This window comes from Medicago sativa, chromosome 3 (genome assembly GCF_051527215.1).
Source record: "Medicago sativa cultivar Bolivia chromosome 3, Bolivia_mono, whole genome shotgun sequence".
Taxonomy (NCBI): Eukaryota; Viridiplantae; Streptophyta; class Magnoliopsida; order Fabales; family Fabaceae; genus Medicago; species Medicago sativa.
In genome coordinates, this window is record NC_140751.1 from 88,850,815 (window position 1) to 88,864,437 (window position 13,623).

Genomic DNA, 13,623 nt, shown 5'->3' on the forward strand with positions numbered 1-13,623 from the left:
CATCATCAACATACTAAAAATATTGAAGGCAGGATTCTAGATGTTAAAAATCAAATTTCTTCCCTAGACACTAAAGGGGAGGAGTGCGATTTGTTAGAAGAGGAAGCTAAGGAGATTCGTGAGTTGGCGGTTCAATTGCATTCATTGTCACGTGTGCATACTAGTATGAATTGGCAGAAGGCAAGGATGCACTGGGTAAAGGAAGGTGATGCGAACTCTAAATTTTTTCATAATATGATGTCATATAGGCAACGCAGAAATTCTTTACAATTGATCCAAGTCGATGGTGTTCTGGTTCAAGGGGTTCAGAATATTCGGGCATCTGTATTTAATCATTTTGCAAGCCATTATCGAGTATCAGAAACAGTTCGGCGTAGTGTTGATGGCTTAAATTTTCGTAAGTTGACTTATGCACAGGCTGGTTCGTTGGTTCGGCCTTTTTCTTTAGAAGAGGTAAAACAAGCGGTTTGGGACTGTGACAGTTTTAAAAGTCCCGGACCTGATGGTATAAATGTTGGATTCATTAAGGATTTTTGGCATGAATTGAAAGATGATTTTATGCGGTTTCTAGTGGAATTTCATCGTAATGGGAAATTGACAAAGGGTGTAAATTCGACTTTTATTGCTTTGATTCCAAAGGTGGACAGCCCTCAACGGCTAGCTGATTTTCGACCAATATCTCTAGTTGGTTGTATGTATAAAGTGTTGGCAAAGGTTCTTGCTAACAGGCTTCGTACTATTTTGGATTTTGTGGTGTCTGATGCTCAGTCTGCATTTGTCCGCGGCAAACAGATTCTTGATGGCATTCTTATCGCGAATGAGTTAGTAGATGATGCACAAAAATTGAACAAAGAGTTGTTGCTGTTTAAGGTTGACTTCGAAAAGGCCTATGATTCGATTGATCTTAATTACTTAAACTCAGTCATGTTAAATATGAATTTTCCAACACTGTGGCGGAAATGGATTATGGAGTGTGTTGGAACAGCGTCAGCAGCTGTCCTTGTTAATGGAAGTCCGACGAATGAGTTTCATATACAGAGGGGTCTTAGGCAAGGGGATCCTCTTTCGCCATTTCTTTTTTTGTTAGCGGCCGAAGGTTTTGATGTTTTGATGAAGGCTTCGATGGCTAATAATCTCTATCATGCGTATGGTGTAGGATTTCGAAGGGAGGTCAGGTTGTCTCATCTCCAGTTTGCTGATGATACTCTCATTCTCGGGGAAAAAAGTTGGTTGAATGTTCGTACGATACAGGCAGTGTTGTTACTTTTTGAGGAGGTGTCGGGGTTGAAGGTTAATTTCCACAAAAGTATGTTGACGGGAGTTAATATTCCTTTATCTTGGTTGTCAGAGGCGGCTTCTGTTTTGAATTATAGAACTGGTATTATCCCTTTTGTTTACTTGGGGTTGCCTATTGGAGGTGATGATCGGAAAATCAATTTTTGGAAACATGTGGTTGATAAAATAACAGCTAAATTGTCTTCTTGGAATAATAAGTTCTTATCGTTTGGTGGTCGCCTGGTTCTCCTGAAATCTGTCCTGTCTTCTCTACCGGTTTACTTTCTTTCCTTCTTCAAGGCACCTACAGGTATAATTTCCTCTATCAAATCTATTTTTAAAATTTTTTTTTGGGGGGGGGGGGGGTGTGAGGTCTCTAAAAAAATTGCTTGGATTAAATGGGATTCTGTGTGTTTACCTGTGAATAATGGTGGTTTGGGGGTTCGGAGGTTAGGAGAATTTAACCTATCTTTATTAGGGAAGTGGTGTTGGCGGTTGAAGGTGGATAAGGAAGGGTTGTGGCACCGTGTCTTAAAGGCACGGTATGGAGAGGAGGGTGGTTGTATTAAGGTAGGAGGTAGATATGACTCTAGGTGGTGGAGAATGATATGTAACGTGAGGGAAGGGAGGGGGGCGGTTGTAGATAGATGGGTTGATAACAATATTAGGCGGGTAGTAGGAGATGGGAGGAAAACATTTTTTTGGACTGATAATTGGTTGGGTGGAGTTCCTTTAAATATTTAATTCGATCGCCTTTATGAGTTATCAGTTAATAAGGATTGTTTGGTGGAGGAGATGGCGCGTTTGGGGTGGGAGGAAGGCGGTTCTGGGTGGGTGTGGAGGCGTCGTTTGATGGCGTGGGAGGAGGATAGTGTGAGGGAGTGTGCTTCATTGTTAAATAACGTTGTTTTGCAGGAAAACACTCAGGACCAGTGGCGGTGGCTGCTTGACCTGATTCATGGTTATACGGTCAGTGGGACGTATCGTTTCCTAAACACTATAGATGATCAAGTGGCGGCTGGTGTACTTAATGACGTATGGCACAAACTTGTTCCTTCGAAAGTATCTCTGTTTGCTTGACGTCTTCTTCAAGATAGAATCCCAACTCGTTCAAATCTAGTTCGTCGACATGTTCTTCAACCAACAGACACTGTTTGTGTTGGTGGATGTGGGTCTTCTGAGACGGCGGGTCATCTATTCATTGGTTGTGATGTGTTTGCGAGTGTATGGTATTCTGTTTGTCATTGGATTGGTATCCCTTGTGTTCTTCCTGGCTCGGTAACGGATCATTTCTTTCAGTTTACTCATATGGCAGGTTTACCGCGTCTTTCTCAGCATTATCTTAAGGTTATCTGGCTTGCTAGTATTTGGGCAATTTGGAAGGAGAGAAACAACTGTATATTCAAAAATGCGGTTATAGATCCTTTCAGTATTGTTGAAAGAGTGAAGCTGAACTCTTTTATGGCTTTCTTCAAATGTGATTCCTTTATCGTTTGGTTTTCATGATTGGTGGAGATACCCACTTCTTTGTATGGGTGTCATGTAATTATTTATTTTTTGTTGCTGGTAGCATCTTCTTTAGGTGCTTGTGTTTTGTACCTGACATTGGGTGATTCATCACTTTTAGCACACCTTGTGCGGGGTGAATCACTTCGCTTTTGAGCATATATTTCATTTTGATTTGTTCCAAAAAAAAAGGGTGTGTTTTAGCAAAGATATAACTAAAAAGTTGTTAAACACACCTTAAGGTGAATGTTGCTAAAACACACCTTCTAAAAAATAAGTTAGTGTATGTTAGCAACTCCTATAGGCATTTGCTAGGATACACCCACTTATTTTTTAGAAGGTGTGTTTTAGCAAGTTATAACTAAAAAGTAGTTAAATACACCTTAAGGTGTAGCTTGCTAAAATACTCCCACATAAAAACTAGTGAGTGTGTTCTAGCAAATCTCTCTCTCTCTCTCTCTCTCTCTCTCTCTCTCTCTCTCTCTATATATATATATATATATATATATATATATATATATATATATATATATATATATATATATAGATAGATAGATAGATAGATAGATAGATAGATAGATACATACATACATACATACATACATACATACATATAGCATTAATCTATTTTAATTTTTGTTTTTTAATGACAAATGTTTGTTTGTTAATTGTTATGTTAATATTTGTCTCCTTACCTTCAGGTGAATCATATAGACACTTAACTCATAACATTAAGTATATATAAAATTTATTTAGAAAAGCATATATATATATATATATATATATATATATATATATATATATTAATTGTTCTTGTTTTTTAAGATATTTTAATAGTATTTAACATTTTACTCATTTTTAAATGTAGACAATTTAATAATTAATCAAATTATTTTAATGTGTGGTCATTTATTATAGAACATATAATATTAATTTTTTTCAACCCAAAACATAGTGAGGGCCTTGCCCCACAAATTGCCTAACTCAGGGTCGTCTCTGACAATGATAAACATTAGTTGAAACTCAAACACACAAGTGCGATTTGACAAATTTGAACTTAGATGAAGGTGTCCGGTATATTTTACGGAAGATATTAAATTTTTTGATTAAGCCACCAAAGTCAAACTAAGAATGAAACTTTAAAAATCACTTGATGTGAAATTAATGTTGAAATTGAAACATTTTTTTCCCTCAACGGTTCAACCGATATGTTGAAACAGAATCAAACTTGTTCCTTACCATGATGATTTGTAAAAGAATGCATATATAGTTAAAAGAAAAATGATATTTTGACATCAAATATGTCTTATTTGAAATGATATTTCGATATGAAAAATTAAGAGAAAGATAAAAACTACTCCCTCCGTCCCATAATATCCGGTCCAATTTGATTTTTTACACAGATTAAGAAAAATATATAAATAAAGGGGAAAATGGAATATATTGTATTGGAAATGATGAAAGTAGTATTAATTAGAGTTATATTGTATTGTAAATGATGAAAGTTGTATTGAAAATTAAAATAAGTCAGTTATTTTGAAACACTTTTTTTTAGTAAATGAGTCGGATATTCCGGAAGGGAGGGAGTATCATATACTGTACAGTGTTACATACCATCATACAGTGTTTATAGTTTGATATGAAAATAACACAAAAGGAATGGGAAGCATTAAACTGTGAACAGACATTCCTTTGGTTGCTGCAAAAGAATAATGCATCACATCTCAGCGAATAATGGTCGTGTAAGTATGTATGAAAATGACTGTTCAAGTACAACAATTACCAAAGCTGCTAGGCTGACATTTTTGCACGCTCCACGTACATTTCTCCTCACCTTTTGCTCCTGTGTTAGCGGTGCCAACATTTTTATAATCAAAAATCAAAATTATGGGACACTGAAACTTGATAATGATATCTGCCACTCCAAGACCCCAAATCTCGTCCTTTTGCTGCTTATTTTTTGTTTGATACTCACTCCGTCCCAATTTATTTGATCCCTTGACTCATTTCACATAGATTAAGAAAAATGTATAAATAAAGGGGAAAGTAGAATATATTGTATTGGGAATGATAAAAGTAGTATTATTTAATGTTATATTGTATTGGGAATGATGAAAATTGTATTGAAAATTGAAATGACTCAGTTATTTTGAAACACTTTTTTTAGAAAATGGATCAGATATTCCGGGACGGAGGGAGTATAGTTTTTTTTGCTGCTTATTGAAAAGCCAATGCTAAATCTATCAAATATGTCTTATTTTATGTTTAGTGCATGGTGCAGTTGTAGGAGGCCAAAACCAAATCCACGGTAAACATATATATATATATATATATATATATATAGGATGTATCATATGAGAATGGTCTTTTTATATGAGAATGGTGAGAATAAATATCAACCCTTAGATTAAAATTGATTGGCTGAGATTTAAAAGCATCATTTAACAACACATATGCCTCTCTCTACTCTATCATTTCTTTTAAACCTAGTTAGTTCTTCCTCGCCCCTTTATCTTCATCAGCTCACGGCATATTTCCAGCAATTAACTTGCCTATGGAATCTATGAATCTCATTTGATATATAAACAAATTTTAACATTCGATGCCTATTTTATGTGAGCATGTTGTTGTTGCCTGTTCATCTTCAACATGGGGCCAACATCATTTTTCCAACATCTATCAAATATACCCCCTTTGTCAAACCCCCCTTCTGTTTATATTTTGGAATTCACGGTGAAATTCAACAAGCATCTACATCCAATTTTTCAATCAATTGAGTTCTTAGTTATCGCATCATGGACATTTTTTCTTGGCTGTTGCTTCATATACATTTTATTTAAGGTTCAGTTTCATGGAATAAGTGTGATTTAATTAATCAAAACTTAATTTTTAAAATGAAACAAAAGAAAGGTTGATAATGAATTCATAGCTATGACTTATGTTAACTTGAATCTCATTCAGTATTGAGACAATCGAGTCGTCAAAGAAGAATCAATAATGAGCAAAAAAAATAGGAATGGGAAAAAGAAATCTACTCATCTATAAAAAAAAAAAAAAAATAAGAGAAGGGATTTGTATCATGGAAGAAGAAGGTTGTTACTGATATGAGAAGGTTGCAGCCTTGCAGGTATGTTGAAGAAGAAGAGGTGCGCGTGTTTATTGAAAACGGAGAGGCACAGGCTTGTTAGGTAATAATGAGCATTTTAATCTCATCCATTAAGTCTTAATCCAAAGTCTGAAAATTCATTCTCGTATTCTCATATAAAAAGACCATTCTCATATGATACATTCTATATATATATGGGCGGATCTGGACTCACAATATCAGTGTGGCAAAAAAATTCCGTCAAATAATTAAATAATATTAAATTTAATAAAGACGTTACAAGAGATCAATCAAATGCTCTAGCAGAATACCCATGCATACGGACGTTAAGTGTAACACCCATACTAGACGTATCTAGAAAGTCTAGCACGTGCGTTATCTTTAGTACTGGATACATTAAAATTTACAACAATAAAACTTCAAATGAATGTTTATACAACAACATGCGTTCGTACAAGAGATTACGTCTTAAACTTTCCTAATGCATGATGTATACATCCTTGAAGATCCACATCATCCGGCATCGGGTACGAACCAACACTTGTCGCAGCATCCATTCGGCTACTAGCTTGCAAACCATCCTGATATCTGAAACAAATAAGGATTGGGATGAGACATAATGTCTCAGTGAGTTCCACCTAACCCTAGGCTATAGGCAACCTCTGAGGAAAACCTATAGTCGCCACGTGTCTACAATACAACCTGACGGTTGATTATACGTGTGTGGAGTCTTGCTTCCCTAGACGGTAGTGCATGCTAGACCCGTCATAGGCTTATCTTACTTGTTATAGGCTTCTCTTCTTATACGTGTCATGGCGGATAAGGGGAGACTAAAACCGCAATGCCAAGATACGATCTACGCATCATGGCCTTCACTTGCTAAAGTCATGACACAACTCTAAACCGGACGACTAGGGGAAACCTAAGATCGTCATCGGTATAACTCTCTTAACTTGCTTACTTAAATAAGATGTATCTAATAAACTTCCTTAGTCTTGCCACAAAAGTGACTCTTTCTAGCTTGCTAGCTCTTGACTTTCTACTTCTATATTCTTTCTAGTTCTTGACAGTCTATGCCAAGGCTCTATGACATAACACATAAATGTATGATGAATATGCATTGTCAGCTTCATTGATTATGTTAGCGTGTAACAAACAATTATCTTGAATTCATTTTATGGATTAGTCCCGAGTGGAGTAACCCCGGAAGATAATCCCTTACTACCGGTGAAATGCTTAGCAAGAGCGCACCGGACTCCCTTAGTGAACGTGCGGGTCCCTTACGGCTTACCCCGTTCCCCTTGGAGAACCTTTTGTACCCAACCTTGGATGGAATACAAAAGACACGGCACCTTAGCTTAGTGAAATGCGGCTCCCTTGCGGCTTAACCATTCCCCTTGGGGAACCCCTTGAATCCAATTTGGATAACAAGAGACATGACACTCTTTCTTACTTTCTTATAAGCCTTAGTCTTATGCATGAGAAATAAACTTAAACATGCTAACTCTTTTACCTCGGATCCCTAGACGATCCCACTAGAGGTAACTATATGCTTGCTTAACTTACTTTGTGAATGGATATAAAATTGATTCACGTCTTGCCATGCTCGTATGTCACTTTCTTCTATGCGAAGATAATACTCTCATTACCTCGCGTCTATCAAGCATATTACTAATGCAAAACATTCTATTCTTTCTAACTATACTAGTTCTCGATAACTATACCGAGGCTCTAGTTCTTCCCTTTCTTAATGGTTGACTTGCTACCCGCTCTTATCTTACTATTCTTTCATTGCCATGCTTTGCTAATTATGCCAAATACTTGCTCCTTCTCAAGAAATCTTTACTTAAAATTAGCCAATAGAATCTTGGTTTGAGGGGTTCATTTCATAAAAGACTGCTCGGGTAACACCGGCTTATAGGACGTCAACAAGACCTGAGACGAGCAAACAATGCCGTAAGCACTGTCTTGCTCGCGAGGCGAGCAGCATTACTCGCTGTGGCGAGTTGCATTGCTCGCGAGGCAAGCTAGGGGCGAGCAGTACCCCTGGTTCGGTTGTCTTGCTCGCGATGGCGAGCTCACTTGCTCGCGAGGCGAGCTATGACAGTCCAGCCCTGCATAAAAGGTGTTCTTGACCCAAAAACCTCAAAACCAAAATATCTTTATGCATAGTATGATTCTAGAGGTCATAGGAAACTTGTAAAACATTTGAATTGCAAGCATTGGCAAGTATAGCAAGCATAACATAAAAAGGGGTGCTTACACACTATATGCAAACCCTAAAAATTCATTTCTGATCTTACAAGTCAATAACATAAACTCAAGGAGGGAAAGCTATCTAAGGAACTCACCTAACATGATTCACACATGATTCCCAAGCTTCAAGCATCATCTTCACTTCACATGACCAAACCCTAGCTTTTTGCCCCTTTTTGCTTTCTTTGTTCAAACCAAACCAATCTTGTTGTTTTCTTGCAATCCTTAGCATCTTGATCTTTGCTTGATCACCTTTACTCCAACCCAAAGCTTTCTAACCAAAACCCTAGTCTCAAAGGAATCTCTATGTGAGGAAATAGAGATATCAATCCAAAGCTTCTTGTTGTTCTTGAGAGAGGAGGAGAAGGAAACTATGATGTTTGATCCATGGGGGAGAAGATCTTCCTCTCGTGCAATTACCAAACTGTCCTTGACTTAAGCGTGTTATATACGCCTCTGATACTTAACCCGTAATAAGCTGATATTACGTAATGAATATTCTCCATTAAACTTTCTTCCAAAATAAGGTCTCTGGGACGATTGACTGATACAGTTCTGATACTGACAGGCGGGATGTTACATTAAGCATGTTGCGCTCTTTTTTTGGAAGCAAGTCGCAATTGCGTAGCAATTAAAATTAAAAAAAAAAACTACTGATATATGAATAAAAATATAGACAGATGAACAAATTGTACAAAACATTATTTATGTATTAAATACGAGTAAAAATATAGACATGTGTATAAATTAAAAATAAAATCGATCCCCATATTAATATATGAGTTAAAGTATAGACACATGTAACAATTAAAAAAAATAGATCCCCTTACTAATATACGAGTAAAAATACAGACACATGTATATATTAAAAATAATAGGTTCCTATATTAATATATGAGTAAAAATATAGACACATAAAAGATGTTTGTATTAATATATGAATAAAACTATGACCACTTCTCCACACATATTGTGTGTGAATCTAGTCACTAGGCTACTTGACAAAAAAAACTATGAAGTAAACTAATAAAAAAAAAAATTTGGTGTGGCACTTGCCACACCATGCCTTATTCAAATCCGTCCCTGTGTGTGTGTCTATATATATATATATATATATATATATATATATATATATATATATATATATATATATATTGTTGAGAAGTGCCTCAAAAATGATTTTGGCAAAGGTTCCAAATCGTGACACGATTTGTGAACCGTGGCACGATTTTCTAGGCAGTGAGCATGGTTTTCTGGGTGCTCAATCGTGACACGATTTTGGGAAAACGTGACACGATTTTCGGCTTGCTGGGCACGTTTTGAGGATAAGGTTGGTCGTACCTTGGGTCGTACGCACCAACCGTGTCACGATTTGGCAAAACGTGACACGATTTTGGCCGAATCTGAACACTATATAAGCATTATTTGACCCATTTGTTGGGTAAGCTTGGTGAATCTCATGGAAACCAAATGAGGGAACTTATAGGGTTTTAAATACTAAAGGTTGAGGGTCTTTGGGTGATGTTCAAAGCTTCAAGATGTGAATCTTGGAGAACCAAAAGAGGGGGCTCTTAGGGAAAGGATTGGTGCCTTTTGGGGAAGATTCACGGGGTTGGGAAACACATGAGTGGAGAGTCATTTGTGAGCAACTTGGGTGAGTCTTGTGAAACCAAAAGAGAAGATTCTTAGTGAAATCAAAGGCTAAGGGTTGGTTCTCTTTTGGGGGTTAGATTCTAGAGTTGGGAAACAATTGTAAACACCTTGGGAGAGTGAAAATTCATGAGTGTCTTGTTCATTGGTGAGATTGGGAAAATGGGTAGAAATTAGGGTTGTTCTTTGTGATCTTGTTGAAGCTAATTTCTTGTAACCCATTTGTATCTCTTTGTAAGAACTCATTGATAGTGGATTGGAGAGATCAATCTCTCCCCCAGAGTAGGTCAAGTTAGACCGAACTGGGTGAACATTTCTTGGTGTTGTTATCTTTTCTTTATTCTCTTTATCTTGTTTATTCTTTGGTTGGATTGTGGTTTGCTATGCACTTGGTTTCTAGATTAGATCTAGATTGTTGTTATTGCTTGTGGTTAATTTGGTTGTTGGTTGCTATTGGTACTTGCTCCACGAATCTAAATTTCATTGAAGTGAAGTTTGGATTTGAGTCCGAATTCACAACATATATATATATATATATATATATATATATATATATATATGTCATGGAATTTGAAGGGAAAAAAAAGCTAATTAATAAGGATACCATTCAACAAAGTGAAAAATCTGTTAGCTTTGACGGAGAGAGTATTTGGGGAGTCTGGAGGAGCATCAGGAGCAACAACAAATCACTTTTCTTTTTATATTTAATATTTTAGCCACTTATTTATATACGATGCGAGACTTAACCATCCAACAATCTTCTCTGAACTTTGATACCTCTTTGGGGAGTCCGAGGAAGTGTCAAGAGTAAAAATGAGTCAATACTTCACTACCACAAAAGAGGGAGACTCTGGATCTTCACCCAGAACCTTACGTCATTAGTTATATGAATCACATTTTTTATATATCTAACATTTAGTTCATTCGTAGTCGATGTGAAACTTGGTAACTCATACTTGAAATCATCAAAGGTATATCTTCTGGGTTAGATTTTTTTTTTAAGGAATCTTCTGAGTTAGATTTGTATACAGTTCTAATTGCCAAATAAGCACATATATCATGCTCTCAAGTTCATTTTGCTGATGCAATTTCGGATAATCTGTTTTACTAAATGTTGATACATACATTAATTGAGGCTTATTGAGGTTTTTCTGGTTCTGATTTTCAATAGTTGGAATGTATGCATTACAATGCTGGTTTTTATTGCTGGTGTGTTGTGTTTTATAGTGGTAGAGTTTTCAAATTACATCGTTATATATACAATGCATTCCTTGGTTTTGCATCTAGACAAATTTTTTGGGTACTCTAATTAAACTACATCATTGCACTTTAGTTATATAATATAGTTCCAGTTTTTAACGATTTCATTTGGTTTATATGAAAACAAAAAGTAACTCAATCTATTCATTAGCCAATATAGGAATCATAATTGTTTTTGGTACAGATTTCGTTGGCCTAAAAAGTGTAAACCTAATTAACATGCTTTCTACTACGCTCTTGTAACTTTGTAATCCTTTTTGTGCTTATACTCACAATAGACAAAAATCACCTAACACTCTGAAATCTCCTATTCGCCCTCTTCTTTGAAATTTGAAGGTTAGGAGAAAGGGGCCCTACCATAACGGAGGATTATTGCCTCTTAAAGTCTTTGTTATTATTACTTATGTTTGCCATTACAAGTTACATGAATTAAAATGTTGTTATTACATGCAATTATTTTTTTTTCCTTAAAAAAAAATAAAGCTATGAAATTGTACAAATCATAAAGCCCAACAATGTTAAATCTTTTGGGGAGAATTTTGTCACTCATTCGAATGTGACCGGATGACACCGCCGTGACTTTATTGTACAACTATCCCAAACTTTGCTAAATGGTTAGGTGAATGACAGTTCCTATAATTTGTAAGAATTAAATATTTGTCATTTTGATTTTGGCATAAGCTTGTTCTATTTCATGACCTGGCTACCGAAAGAATAAAAAAATGACCTGGCTACCAGGAATAAGGAAGATGTTCTTCGTGAGAAATTATTGAAACTTAATAACATCTTGGCAAGTAGATTATGATTAATCCACTTGATAAAATATTCTATCTGAATTTTTTTCTCATTTCAGAAAGATATACGAAATGTTTAAACCATTGGCACATGGAGTTTGAAGCTGCATTTGTCGTGATTATATTTTCTTGGACCTTATGTTTTAAATCAAAATAAGTCAACAACACTAAAGCACAATGTTGGATAAGATTTCATAATTCCCCAAGGGAATTTTGGAGGCCAAAGGTTAATTTTACAATTGGCTATGGTATAGGGACCCTTTTATCATTGAATGAAACAACCAATTCCAAATTCATAGGTCACTTTGCTTGTGTTTTTGTTTATGTTGATCTTGCGCAAACTCTTTATGGTCGCATTTTGGTGGAACGAGAAAGACATGTACTATTTGTCACGATTGATTTGAAAGATTTCTTTGTTTTGTACATCTTGCTACATTATTGGAGTTGGAAGTTTTCAACCCAATTGTAGAAAGTCTAACTATGAGCAAGATTGAGAGATGTGTGCCACTAAGTGGAAAAAAAATGTCATAAAATATATTTTTTAAAAGTCTTAATGCAACCTTTGATTGAGGGTGAAGAACTTCGCATGATCGTGTTGATGATGCTCATGTTGAAGACACACCCCACAGGTTGAAGAAGTTGTTGCTGTGGTGTGTTGGTTGAAAACATTGGAGTGATCGATAATGCACTAGAGGGCCGTCCCATCTTCAACGCTACTATGAATCTCTTGTTTTGTTTCAATCACGACGTTCTTTATTTGTCTCTTATGGCAGGTTCCTCAGTTGGTCATCTAGCCCATAAGACAAAGGGAGTTGGTAATATTGATGCCATAATTTTGTACTCAATGTTATTTATGATATGGAAGCACTCGCCAAATTTTTGACTCAATCTCAATTGATTTGGATAATGACTCTATCTCAATTGAGGTTACTGTCACTAGTGCTGAGTTTATTGTGGTTACATCTAAATCACAAAGGTAAAAATCGATAAGACACATAAAATTTTCTCCAAATGCATAGCATTACAACTCTAAAGTTAGGAGTTAACGTAAACGGTGAAGGTTAGGATACACAAGACACTCTTTTTGTGTACCATACAAAAAGTTTTCTTAACCCTTGATAGCAAGTGAACCAATTTTATGTGTAATTCTAAATTGACCATTTTGTTGTTTAAATCAAAATACCTCCCCAAAAGAACCTAATATACTACTTTGGCCAAATTAATTTCTTCAGTATATATTTTATTAATTGTCCAGATATCATTTATGAATGAAGAACATTTCTACCAACATCAACACCAACCTGAGTTTCTTCTTTCTCTCATGTTCTCACTCTCGCAACAACATTTGGGGTTGTCACTTTCACCTTCACCGTCATTTCTCTTTCTCTGGTTTCACTCCCAGGTTCTCACACTCGATAGGCATACCACTCTCTCTCGTTCATTTCTTTCGATTTGTAGATCTGTGATTCTTTCTCTCCATTACTGTGTTGTTAACCTTATTTCCTCAGCTCATCTTCATTGCTGATATTTCTAATGAATGTCCAGAATTAATGCCCAGAATTTTTTTCCAGGGGTTAATGCCCAGAATTTATCTTATGATATGGACAAAAAAATATCGTTAACATAAAGTATAATCATAAGTTTACAATTTTGATCATTAATCTTATCGTTAAGCAAAAAAAAAGTTTACAATTTTGATCATTTTTCAAATTGAAAACAGGGTTATTTTGGACAACAAATATCATTTTATTTATTTTTAAAAATTGAATCACTAAT